Source organism: Chenopodium quinoa, unplaced genomic scaffold (assembly GCF_001683475.1).
Source record: "Chenopodium quinoa cultivar QQ74 unplaced genomic scaffold, ASM168347v1, whole genome shotgun sequence".
NCBI lineage: Eukaryota > Viridiplantae > Streptophyta > Magnoliopsida > Caryophyllales > Amaranthaceae > Chenopodium > Chenopodium quinoa.
In genome coordinates, this window is record NW_018745413.1 from 3,857,586 (window position 1) to 3,870,257 (window position 12,672).

The following is a 12,672-nucleotide window of genomic DNA, read 5'->3' on the forward strand; positions in this document are numbered from 1 at the left end:
AATTTTATTCCATCTATGTGACATTTAGCTCATTCAGTTACACTGAGTCTTGCCAAATTGTTCGCTATGTGATATGGTTGAAAGTCTCTTACTAGAGTCTTTCTTGTTTGACTTAGTACATAGCCAAGCTTATACTTAGTTCAAACATTTACTTAGCTTTATACATATGGGTCGAAAGGCTTTTCAAAGTCCTTCAAGTTTAACATGGTAAATTCCTTTACTTATTTAAACATTTAATTAAGTCTATACTATAGAACTTAATTCCCAACATGTACTAAGTATCGTCTTTAGCTTGGTCCATTGTCGAAAATACTTTCAAATCTAAACATTTAGCATTTGATAGTTGTTTCACAATAGAGTTCGTAAACTTCTCGTTGGACCTTTACTTTTGCTCCCACTAAACTTCTTATTCATCAGAATTTCTATGTTTCTCGGTAAGCCAATCCTCTTATTAACTTTATGAGAAAACACGTTTTAATTCCTATATGCAATGCTTCCTTTAATCCCATGATGGATTCCTTAAGCTTGCTTTCAAATCTAGCATTATTTAGATTTTCAAAACCCTAAGACTATCCCATAGTCATTTCCAAAATCCTATTTTGGGAAGGCGGTTTTGGTATCTATTTTGCCATATTTTATATGTGCAATTTTAGATCAATCACGAAAAGACTTGAGCATTCCGATTGGTGAATGAAATTTTATTAAAATCAAATCCGTGAATTTAATTGTATCCTTTTCATCCAATCTAGCTATGTATGCATATACATTTCCATATTTGTTAGTTTTCTCCTTGAAAACTTATTTGCAACCGATGGGTCTTTCACCCTTCATGCAAATTAATCAAGTTTCAAACATGATTTTCAAACATGGGGTCTATTTCGGATTTTTATGGCCTCTAACCATTATTCGGAATTTGGATTTGTCGTAACTTTCTTACAAGACATTGTTCCTTTACTATCTAATAGTGTGCTTGTAAGTCTTAGGTTTATTTCTAACTCAATAGAAATTTATAGGATTCAATCCAAGCCTTTGGTGAATTCTATACCTATACGGGGCAATTGCATCAACCACTGAGTTTCAAGGCGCTTCCAAAGCCCTTTTATTATGTTGATCTTACTCTAACGTTTCTGATGTTTTCTAAGTAATGAATTCTCTTTTAAGGCACTTGTAAAGTCCTTTTGAGTATTCTTGATCAAGCATTCTCACGAAGTCCTTTTAAGGTCTTCCGAGATTTCTCAGTTTTAGTTTGTTGCTAGGCTCAATGGTCATTGAGTTCATTTTCCTCCCACTTGTTGTTTTGGAAATGTGTTACTTTCCAGAAAGACACCATTTAGAGCAACAAACATTATGTTCTCAATTAGGTTGTGGAGGTAATGCTCGTAGTCTCAATTGAATGCTTACAAAGAGACATGTATATTGTCTTTGGGTAAAAGTACAGTTAGCTCCCACTTGAGCTATCTTAGTCTTTATTGAGCTATTCAGCTCCCACTTAGCCACCTAGCTTTTACTAAGCCGGTGAACTCCCACTAAGCCACTTAGCTCCCACTGAGCCGGTGAGCTCCCTCTGAGACTAAGAGCCTTAGACATATACCTAAAAATATGTTTAGAAGTTATTTCTATCCATAACTGAATATGGTGTCCTTTCTTAGATTCTACATTTGTTTAGTGTAACATTAGTCATTTGTGCAAATCTTTAAGAACTTTATAGGAAGGGTTGTGAACCATCACCGTTCGAGTCGTTTTCAAATGACATCGAGCTCTCTGTGAGGACACACTATGTTCTTTGTGGAGTTATTTATAAAAATCTCCACTCATAACTTTGAGATGGTCACGCTTGGCTCAAGCAAACATCACTTGATCTAATCTAGACGTTTTGGTATCTTGCCAAGTCGATTCTATACTTCACTAGACTCTTGAGCTACTCAGGTCAAGTTTATTCACATTTGATGAATATAGCCATATCCTTTTAAATTCTTTGTGAAACTTTAAAGTAATTGAATCCTCTTTAGCCTTCGGAGTCAATTGTCTATACTAAGAACAATAGCTCTATGCTTTGTCGGTTTCAACAAGTAAGACTTTGCTTGTCTTAGAACGGTTCCAAATCGAGCAAATATCAAGAGCCTATCTAATAGAGCCTTGAGTACGTTCTTGTCGATGTGATATTGCTAAAGATGTTCGGAACGCAAATTATGCCCATGACTTGAACTTAGTGAGTTTATCATGTTTAGGGAAATGTTTGTTTATAATCAATCATTCTTGACTCAACGCTTGGATAACTATGCCATTCAAATAAATCTCGCAACTATTGCTCATTACTTTGAAAGTGAGTCTTTCCGTGTGTAAACGGATCAATTGCTGATTATGGAACATAATAATAACCATTACTTGTTCCAGCCTTTTGCTTAAAAGGTCTTTAAACAAAGCATACGACCTTACAACTTATGTAGCTCTTCTTGCTTCATTCTAAGCTTTTAAGTCGATAACTTAGCTTCACTTCAATAGTTTGAGCTCACTTTCAAGGTGGAACACTCAAGCAGTATCCGATACTTGTGAAGATAACGAATTGCTAAGTTAACAACAATAACAAGAACTCATGGGTTAAAATGGAATCCAATTCCTTCTCTTCGTTCCTTCTTTCCTATATTTCTTATTATATAATATCTCATAATCTTACTTTAAGAATCATTTTTTTAAGTTCCTTTGACTTTTATACTTTGTTAGGCATAATCAAGCACCTAGTGCGCCGTAAACAAAGTTCCATCTTTTCCATTAATTCATGCTTGAATTACTACATCAATGAGTCCTACTCATTTATGTATGAGGCGAAAAGATACGTTGGTTGTCAAATACTAACAATTTGAGTTTACAACTCAATACTTCATGTTTTATCAAAACTACCTAGTATTTTGAATACATGATGTCCAACCGTCCTTTCGGACTTTGTTAAAAGTCATTTATGAGAATAGTATTTTAGAAATGCTTTTCCTCTCTAGTTCTCAAGGATTTCCTTTACCAATCATGGAAACAACATTATTTGATTTAGAGTTCTATAAATATAAGTGCAAAGTATAACCATTTATCAAGAACATAATAAGTTTGAAATTTAAAAGCATTCATGCAAACTTCAATCTTATTAAACTTCTTATTTACGCATAAAAATTGTCCCTATTTGGCGAAAATAAGGCGATTCCAAGATCCAAAGAAACAAAGATTGGTTAAGCATGCTTTGGCTTGTCTTAACAACACTCAATCTTCTAAGGTAAGAAACTCCTTGTTAATGGCTCTAAGCCATTCTTGGTTAGATAATCGTCGCATCTAATGCATCTTGACGATGTATCTCTTTTTCCACGGTATGTGAGGACTCCTCACTAATACCTATGAGTTCAACCAAAACAACCATGCACATCTCACGCACACGGCTGCACGCAACCCTCGAGCATCCCCTTTGGCTGCCACATGCGGGCTGCTATGCAACCCAGCTAGCCAAGGGAGGCTTTGCCTTGATTTGCATGCCAAAGCCTCAGGATTTCAATCCCAATTTTGCGTGACAAATTATTAATTCTAAATTAATTTTAGATTTAATTCAATGAGAAAAAAATGAAAAATTTAAACAAGTCTAACTTAAACAAAATTTATCAAAGTGCATCCAACCAAAATAATTCCCAAGAACCATTCTTTATAAAATTGGTTTAGCTTGGTGCAAAAAAATAAAAAGGCAATTACTCACTATTAATTTAATCAATTTAAATTAATCTTGAGGTTTTGACAAAGTAAGAGGGAGTTGGAAAAATATGAAATTTGATGTTCAAATGAAAAATCCACCTTCTAACTTTTGTGAATCCTTGAAAATTATATCTTCCAACATGAAGATAACCAAATTTCTATCACAAAGTTTGAAACTTTATGTTTCCAATCAACCAAAATGATTAAAAGAACAAAGTTCAACACAAAATTCATGGAATTTAGTGACTTTTAAAGTTTCAATCACTTAACATAATTAAAGATTGAATCTTTAGCACTTTGGAAACCTTAAAAACAAAATTTTCACACTACAATGCAATTAGTTTGCAATTAGGTGAAAATAAATCTATCTTTTAAGCATCAAATACTAACAAGTATGCATTAAAGAGATTAACAATGCAGAAAAATAATGCAAATAATCAAACACATAATCACCATGTTATGCCATTAATTTCAAGGTAAGAAAAAACTTTAAAAAAATTCGTCAAAACGAAAAATCCCTCGAAAAGGCATTTCTGGTCAGAATTTGGCTAAAATCATAGTCGCAAAGGGGTGAAACCATTTCCAGAATGCCTTTTCCACCCAAAATTCACTATTTTTAGGCGAAACTCATGGTTCAGGGCTAAAATTCGCATTAAAAACGGGATTAAAATTAATAAAACCGAACTACTAATCTAATTAGCAACTTAAACCAGAAAAATAAGCCATAAATAATCTTGAAAAACATGATAATAAAAATAAACGAGCCGGGCTCCGATACCGCTGTTGGGGTTTGGTGAGTCCGACTCACCGCGGAAACAACCCTGACCCAAGAACCACTCGCAATTAATAAAACCATAAAGCATAACAAATAAACAAAAGAAGGTTAAAACCGGAATATACCTTTGAAGCGTGCTTCGCCCTCACAAACGGGCTCGTACTTGAAAGCTTCTAACTCTGAAAATACCGAGCCTCCAACGGTATCCACTCGCAAGGACGAACACCGACTTTTTAGGTTCGCTACCTAGGAGTTAGCAAGGTCCGAACAAAACCCGAGTGTTAATGGAGTTTATGAGTTTTTGCCAAAATGCAATACTCTTTCTAACTCCCACTCAAGCAAAGAATTCTCAAGCCATGACTATTTATAAGGATGCTTTGTGAATTTCACTCACCTTTCAATGTGGGACTTTTCACAAAAGATCCCACATGGAAAGATTGGTGAATTCAACCCTTAGTCAAATACACCAAGGAACAAGTAACAAGTGTCACAATAATAGGATTGGACCACTTTCTCACTTGGTCCCCAAGGCATTTCACATGCAATGTGAACTAACCATGTGTCACCTAACCTTGAGCCCCAAGTTAGGTTCGGTTGGGCCATTTTATTTTGGCCCGTGACCATGACCCTTCACCCCGGGTCCACGGCCCTTGCCACATGTATCGCCACCGAGGGGCACCGCCACCATGGTGCGCTGCTACGTGGCACACTGTCCTAGCCTTTTGCGTGGCTAGGATTTTACTTGTTACTTGAAGAATTTTTCCATCTCGCCAAATCCTAAATTTTGGCTCGACATTTGAGATTCTTCGACGCTCGGTTTCGACGCTCCAAGCTCGAATTTCCGACGTCTAAATATTTAATACTCGGGCGACGAATTAATTTCTTCCGGATTAATTTGTCGAGTCGGTTCGTACATTGCTATGGGTGTGACCCGAAGGGTTCAGTCAAGATTAAGTTGTAATATTAATTATGCATTAATATTACTAATCGAAAGCGGCCTCCACCCATACATTCCGATCACTTGACCTTACTGAATATATTAGCTTTCTAATACTTCTGAACCCACTATCAGAATAATACACTTGTCCGAAGGACACCATTCCTTTCACGTAGAGACCAAAGTGGTCTCTAGTAAGGTCATTTTCGTAATTTCAAAAAAAAAGAGTACCTTATCTGTAAACTAAATTTTAGTATTGTAGACACCTAAAAATGTCTCCCCAAGACCAAATCATTCTCTCTTCCTCTCTTTTACACCAAAAATCATTCTCTCCCTCTCTCATACTCTAAGCCTTAAAACTATATTCTTACACACTATTCTTCCCTTAATCACTCCAAGGACTCCATACTTAACCCGATGTTCCGTCCTTAAACCAAGGTGTGAAAGGTACAAATAACTGAGGGTTTGGACCAAATCAACTCTACTTTTTATTTAATTATTTCAATTTGATTTATTTTTATTGAATTTACTAACAATTTATTCATGATGTAGCAATTTTAAGGAACATGCGTAATGTGAGTAATTAATTAATTTAATTACTTATTATTATTTTATATTGCTAATATCATGATTAGTATTATTATTTGATTGGACTAACGCTTTTATTGTTAAATTGCTTCCAATATTAATGTTTATTCTTATATTTATTATTTATTGATCACGATACTGTATGTTAAAGAGAATATGTAATTGAAAATCACGACTAATAAGATAATTTGGACAACCGGTTTAGGTTCCTTTAATCTTGTTGTTTAATCGAAGTGATCACAATATTTTAGAATTATATGTGTATTAATATTCAACCAATTTAGCATAATAATAGTTTAGAGCAAATTGAACCTTTGTTTGTATGCCTTTGAGATCACAAGAATACTTTTCGCTATAAGAATCGAGTAGAGGCCAATACGGGGGAATGTGACTCCATGACTCACTTCGTACCATCATCCCCGATCTTCCTTTCGTGGTTTCGAACATATGGAGTTAGTAATCTCATGGATTATGAATGGGGTGTAACCTTCACGGGTCAATCGTTGTTGCCTATCGTTGTCCCTGACTCGTGGTTTCCTTAAATTATCCGTGAACGGTTTACAAGTTCCTTAAAAACTTGTTGGTGGCTCCCTACTTTATTTGTCCCTAATCGTTGTCCCTAATCGTAATGTCAATTCCCACTTCCTATGAGTGCCAAGCATATTCACAACATGCTTTTACGTAGGCGCACTTCAATCGACGCCTAAAATTTGGCGACTCCACTGGGGAGGATTCTTGGTTATTTATCGATTTGAGTAATCGGTATTTAATTAAGATGAGTGGATGAGACTTGAAAGATTCTTGAAAAATATTCCTGTGATTAATTTGGCATTTTTGCATAAGCATAGACGTTTTAACGTCACATTTAGGTCTGTCCCGTAGGAAAAATTTAATAACTTGATTGCGTACGAAGGAAAACAGGGCACCAGTCAGATTTTCTGACTGCCGTGTCACGACAGAATCTGACGTGCCACGGTGCAGTTCACCGTCTGACGGTGTGCAGCACCGTGACACAGTGCTCTCTACCGTGTCACGACAGTCCTAAAATCAGTCTGGTGGCTTATTTTCTCTTCTCACAGTCAACTTCCTCCGGTTTTTCTGAAAAAACGTGTGTGTTCTACATGCGTCTTAGCCCCTGGGGATTTAAGCTCTAACAACCCAAAAACGCTCCTGGCAATAAGGGTTCATTATAATAGGAGTAGCTAACCTAGAATCTTGAATTTGATTGCATGATATCCTTGATTTAATCATGGAGTCGAGTTTGATTTCATCATGAACTCGCGGAGCCGCCCGTTGGCATACACCCTCAAGGGAGGCTGCCTTGCTAATGCGTCCAAACTCTTAAACACGGTACCCTTTTGACACCAAATAAACCCAACCATAGTGGAACATAGAACTTGACTTTAGGTTGCGAACTCTTCTTTTCATCATTGTGCCTACGTGTTCTATGTGTGTATATTTGATCGTTTTGATCTAACCTTAACGATCTTTCTTTGTCTATGGTGGATTATTTTATGACTAACAATTGCCAATGGACCGTACTCACTTAGTAATTAGCATCAAAAATAAATAAATAAATTGTCGTGCCACGGGAAAGCTCACTGTGTTACGTTAGTTTTCACCAAGGCGCGGTGGATTTCCAGCAAAAAAAAAAAAAAAAAAGCCATGCCACGTCAGCTTCCACCACGCCACGAGAAAGCTCACCGTGTCACGGCAGAGTCCACCGTGGCACGGTGGATTTCCAGCAAAAAAAAAAATTGTCGTGCCACGTTAGCCTCCACCGTGCAATGGGAAAATTCACCGTGTCACGACAGTTTCCACCATGGCACGGTGGATTTCCAGCAGAAAAAAAAAACAAAAAAACCTGGAAATGGTCATCGCGTCACGACAGCTTGTGCCGTGACACGGTACAGTTTGCTGTGTCACGGTGCCTAGGAAATAAGTCCAATCAGTTTTCTTTTAGTCTTCCGTGTTAATTTGGTCCTCGCGTCAGTCATTTTGGTTACTGTTCACATGTCTAGCCATACGATCATACCACGAGTCTTATGATATCACTTAATCACTCACGAGTCAAGTATAGTCCATAAACTTTCTTTATGTTCCGACTTGAGTCGTGCACCATGTCATTTATGATCGTATACTAGGTTCATGCACCCCCATTTTCGTCATAATATAAAAAAATGAGTGGAGTTTTCTCACCTGTTTTCAAATGTCTTTTTTTTCCTTCCTTTCCTATTTTGAGCAATGAGTCAAACAATTAAGTGAATTTATTTCATTTTACAGTACTTGGTCAAGGAGCAGGGGTAGATTGGTACGGTACGAGTCAATACTGCATCAACCTCTTAGACTTTAAAGAGAACTTCACCATCTCTACATCACTCATCACCTTCAAACTACTTTCAATTTGTCCCAATGGCCACTAAGGAAGATATTGAGAGCATTAACAAGTCCATTGAGAAAATGTCTAACATGTTAAAAGCACTCACTACCAGAGTCAACACAGTAGAGCAAAACAATGTTACTGCGGCTGCAATGGACAAGATCAAAGAGCAAATGAGCAAGATTTCTGAGGATTTCACCTATGTGGAACGGCCTCCCACTCCTTTGGATGTGAAGGACAAACTCCCTGAAAAGTTCTCCACTGCTGATATTCCAAAGTTCAAGCCTACTAACAATCCAATATTCCATTTGAAGGCGTTCTATGCAACCATGGCTCTTAAGGGATTGGACGTAACACTCTTCCCTACGGTGTTCCCTCTCTCCTTAGAACATGCTTGCCAACAATAGTTTTATTCCCTAGATGCCAAGCGTACTGCGACTTGGCAAGATGTCACCGACAGTTTCATGAACCGTTACAAGTGTAACATTCAAATTAAAACTTCTGAACGTGAACTCTCCATTCTCAAACAGAAAGAGAATGAAGGCTTCACTGCTTATCTGAACAGGTGGAGGGAAACAGATGCACTCTTGGTAGATCCTCCCAAAGAAAAAGAGATGATTCGCCTCTTCATCAAAAATTTGACTCACAAGTACAAGCAACATCTCAAATTTCTTCCACTGAACACTTTCGAAGCAGTATACGACATCGGCATCAATATCGAGGACGAACTAATAAAGACTGCTGGTAGTAACAATAATAACACTTGGAAAAACAAGAAGAACGACCATCCTTCTTCTTCGTCTTTTAAGCACGAAAATACTACCAACAATATAAGCCAAGTTGATCTCAATGAAGTGTTAGCTCTTGATGCTCCATTGCCCAAGAAGAAAAGAACTTACACTTCTTTAGGAATGACTTATGATGTGGCCTTTGATCGTCTTTACGGCCAAGGCTTGATCACACCTATTGGGCCATTTCCAGAGCCAAAACCTGAAGAAAGGAGCGCCAAATGGAATCCCAATGCCCATTGCAAGTACCATCAAGCTAAGGAAGGGGCCACACTATAGAGCAATGTTGGAATTTGAAGGACGTCATTCAAGACTTGGTGGATGCAAACAAACTTCATGTCCCTCCGGGCGGCTAGAAGTAATGAACACAAGGTGCACAACAGATCCTTTGTGCAAGATTTCGTGATTTCTTTCTTTATCATTCATCTCCATTCCCCATTCATGTCTAGCATAGGTTTTCCATTTCGAATTTGTATATGTTTCATGTGTTTCGTTCACCTCTTCCATTAATAAAATGAGCAAATTTCCCTTACATCTCGATCATAGCATTTTTCATTCATTCATTCTTTCAAAAAAAAAAACAAAATTAAAAAAAAATAAAAAAAATAAATTGCCGAACTAAACACAAGGTATACCAATGATTTGAGGCACCTTTGAACCCCATTCATTCCCTTTAAACCATTTTCAAACAATCATTCCATTTCTTCGTCAACCACTTTGAGCCTCGTCTAACGATTGATCTTATTTATTCAACCCACATTCACTTAACCCTAGGATGGGAAGGTGTGCAATTTGTTAACAGTAAGAAAGCAAGTTCAAATCTAAAGAAAAAAAAACAAAGAAAAAGGTAAATAAAAACAATGTCTAAAGGCAAGTGTTCCAATGTCTTCGATATGAACACGTCTCAAATTGCGTCTCTCATCGAGTGCTTGGTACCGTGCCTGAGAAACATGAATGCTAAGTGAGTGATGGACCGCATGATCTGAGATTGCCTACATTGATTTAAAAGAATGAAAAAAAAAAGAAAAAAAAAATTTTAAAAAAATGAAAAATAAACTTGCAAAATTCAAGATTTTCAAATTCACAATTACACATCTTAGGGATTCTCTCAGGTCTTGAGCCTTTTACCCTTTTCTTCTTTAAACCACCAACTTAACCACGCTACAACCCTTGAAAAGACCTCTTTGAGGTGTACATACACTTGTGCAAAGTTCAGTTAGAGCTACGTTCGGCCTGATTCCTAATGGATACGTAGGCAACCTCACATCGAGGTGCGGCCACATTCATATTCATATCCATGAATGATCGAGTCAAAGAATATCCAATACTTACCCCTACCCATTTAGAACTAGACTTGGGGGGCTTGAACCCACATCACTTAGCTTACCCAGCCTAACAAGAGTCATCATCTTTGACTCTTCTAACATCTATTTCCATCACCACAATCTTTGCAGCCAACCTTAGTATCACTTTCACACACTTCACTCACACATACATAGCCATATCATCCTTCCCTTTAAGAACCCTTTATCATGAAATCTTATTTCAACACTGTGCATGTCATCATCTTTCAAGACAACATTCATTAGAAGAAACATTGTATACTTGCCTAGCTTCCTTACCTGAGCAATGTTCATTGTTTCACGCATCGCATAATGCGCTGAGCAACATTTATATGTCAATGATTTTTAATCATACAAAGCATATCGTGCTTAGATCCTTGACCTAAGAAACGTTCATTATGCAATAATCACTTCATCTATATACGTGCTTAGCTTCTAGACCTAAGTAACGCTCAAGATCTATGATGCTTAGCTCCATGACGTAAGTTCATTTATCTATCATGTCACAAGATGTAATTGTCCTTAGCCTCCTGGCCTAAGAACATGCATCATGCATACATTATTTTCAAGACAAGCAATTTAATCCATGCGATTCATTTCGTCTTGCTCAACGAAGAAGTTCAACACTTTTTCCCTTTTTCATAACTTTTCTTTTGGGGAAATTCAAAAAATTTTTCAAAATTTTTTATCGAGGGAAGTTCGTAAATAAAATTTCTTTTTCACGTCTTTCTTTTTCGAGAGAAAGTTGGTACCCTCCACTCGTCTCATGACAAAAATTACGGAAAATTTTTGCTTTTTGCATTGTTGATTCCTTGTGTTTGCTCATACATTTAAATCATACTTATACACACACAATCACAAGTCATACACATGTCGTGTCAAGTCAAACTTGGTCAAGTCAGTTGGTCGAGTCAATCATAGTCTATACGAGTCCCTTGGTAAATTTTATTTTGCAAGTCTCAATTACAGCTTACGTCCGGGGACAAGCGGACCATCTACAGCCCACGTCCGGGGACAAGCGGACCATCTACAACCCACGTCCAGGGACAAGCGGACCATCTACAGCCCACGTCCGGGGACAAGCGGACCATCTATAGCCCACGTCCGAGGACAAGCGGACCATCTATAGCCCACGTCCGGGGACAAGCGGACCAACTATAGCCCAAGTTCGGGGACAAGCGGACCAACTATAGCCCACGTCCAGGGACAAGCGGACCAACTACAGCCTACGTCCGGGGACAAGCGGACCATCTACAGCCCACATCCGGGGACAAGCGGACCATATATAGCCCACGTCCTGGGACAAGCGGACCATCTATAGCCCACGTCCGGGGACAAGCGGGCCAACTACAGCCCACGTCCGGGGACAAGCGGACCATCTAAAGCCCACGTCAGGGGACAAGCGGGCCATCTACATCCCACGTCCGGGGACAATCAAACTACCATCATTTCCCGGCGTAAGGTTCTCAATACACAGAGACTTGCAATCTCATCATCCGATAAATCTTTCCTCAAGCATGGAAAATGTCATCCGCTGGATTTCTTCAAGCATAGAAACCCGCCAAATTCATACGTTCAGTTTCCTCAAGCATGGAAAGTATCATTCGGTGGATTTCTTCAAGCATAGAAAGCTACCAAACTCATCAGTCGACTTTCCTCAAGCATGGAAGGTATCTCAACGTCACGTCATCTGGTGGATTCCTTCAAGCATAGAAAGCTACCAAACTCATTTGTCACTGATACACTAGTGTCGGATACGTATTCTATCCCTTTACTCTTTTTCTGTAGAACTAACATTCTTCTACAGGTATCGGCGTATACAGAGTGATTTAAGATCGCATAACGTATTAAATCATTCTCCGTCCCTATCGACTACTTTGACTATCGTTTTCGAAACTGACGTTTCTACAAACTCAGTCAAAGTGGGGCTTTTGTAGACACCTAAAAATGTCTCCCCAAAACCAAATCATTCTCTATTCCTCTCATATACTCCAAAAATCATTCTCTCTCTCTCTCTCATATTCTAAGCCTTAAAACTATATTCTTAAACACTATTCTTCCCTTAAGCACTCCAAGGAGTCCATACATAACCCGAGGTTCCGTCCTTAAACCAAGGTGTGAAAGGTACAAATAACTGA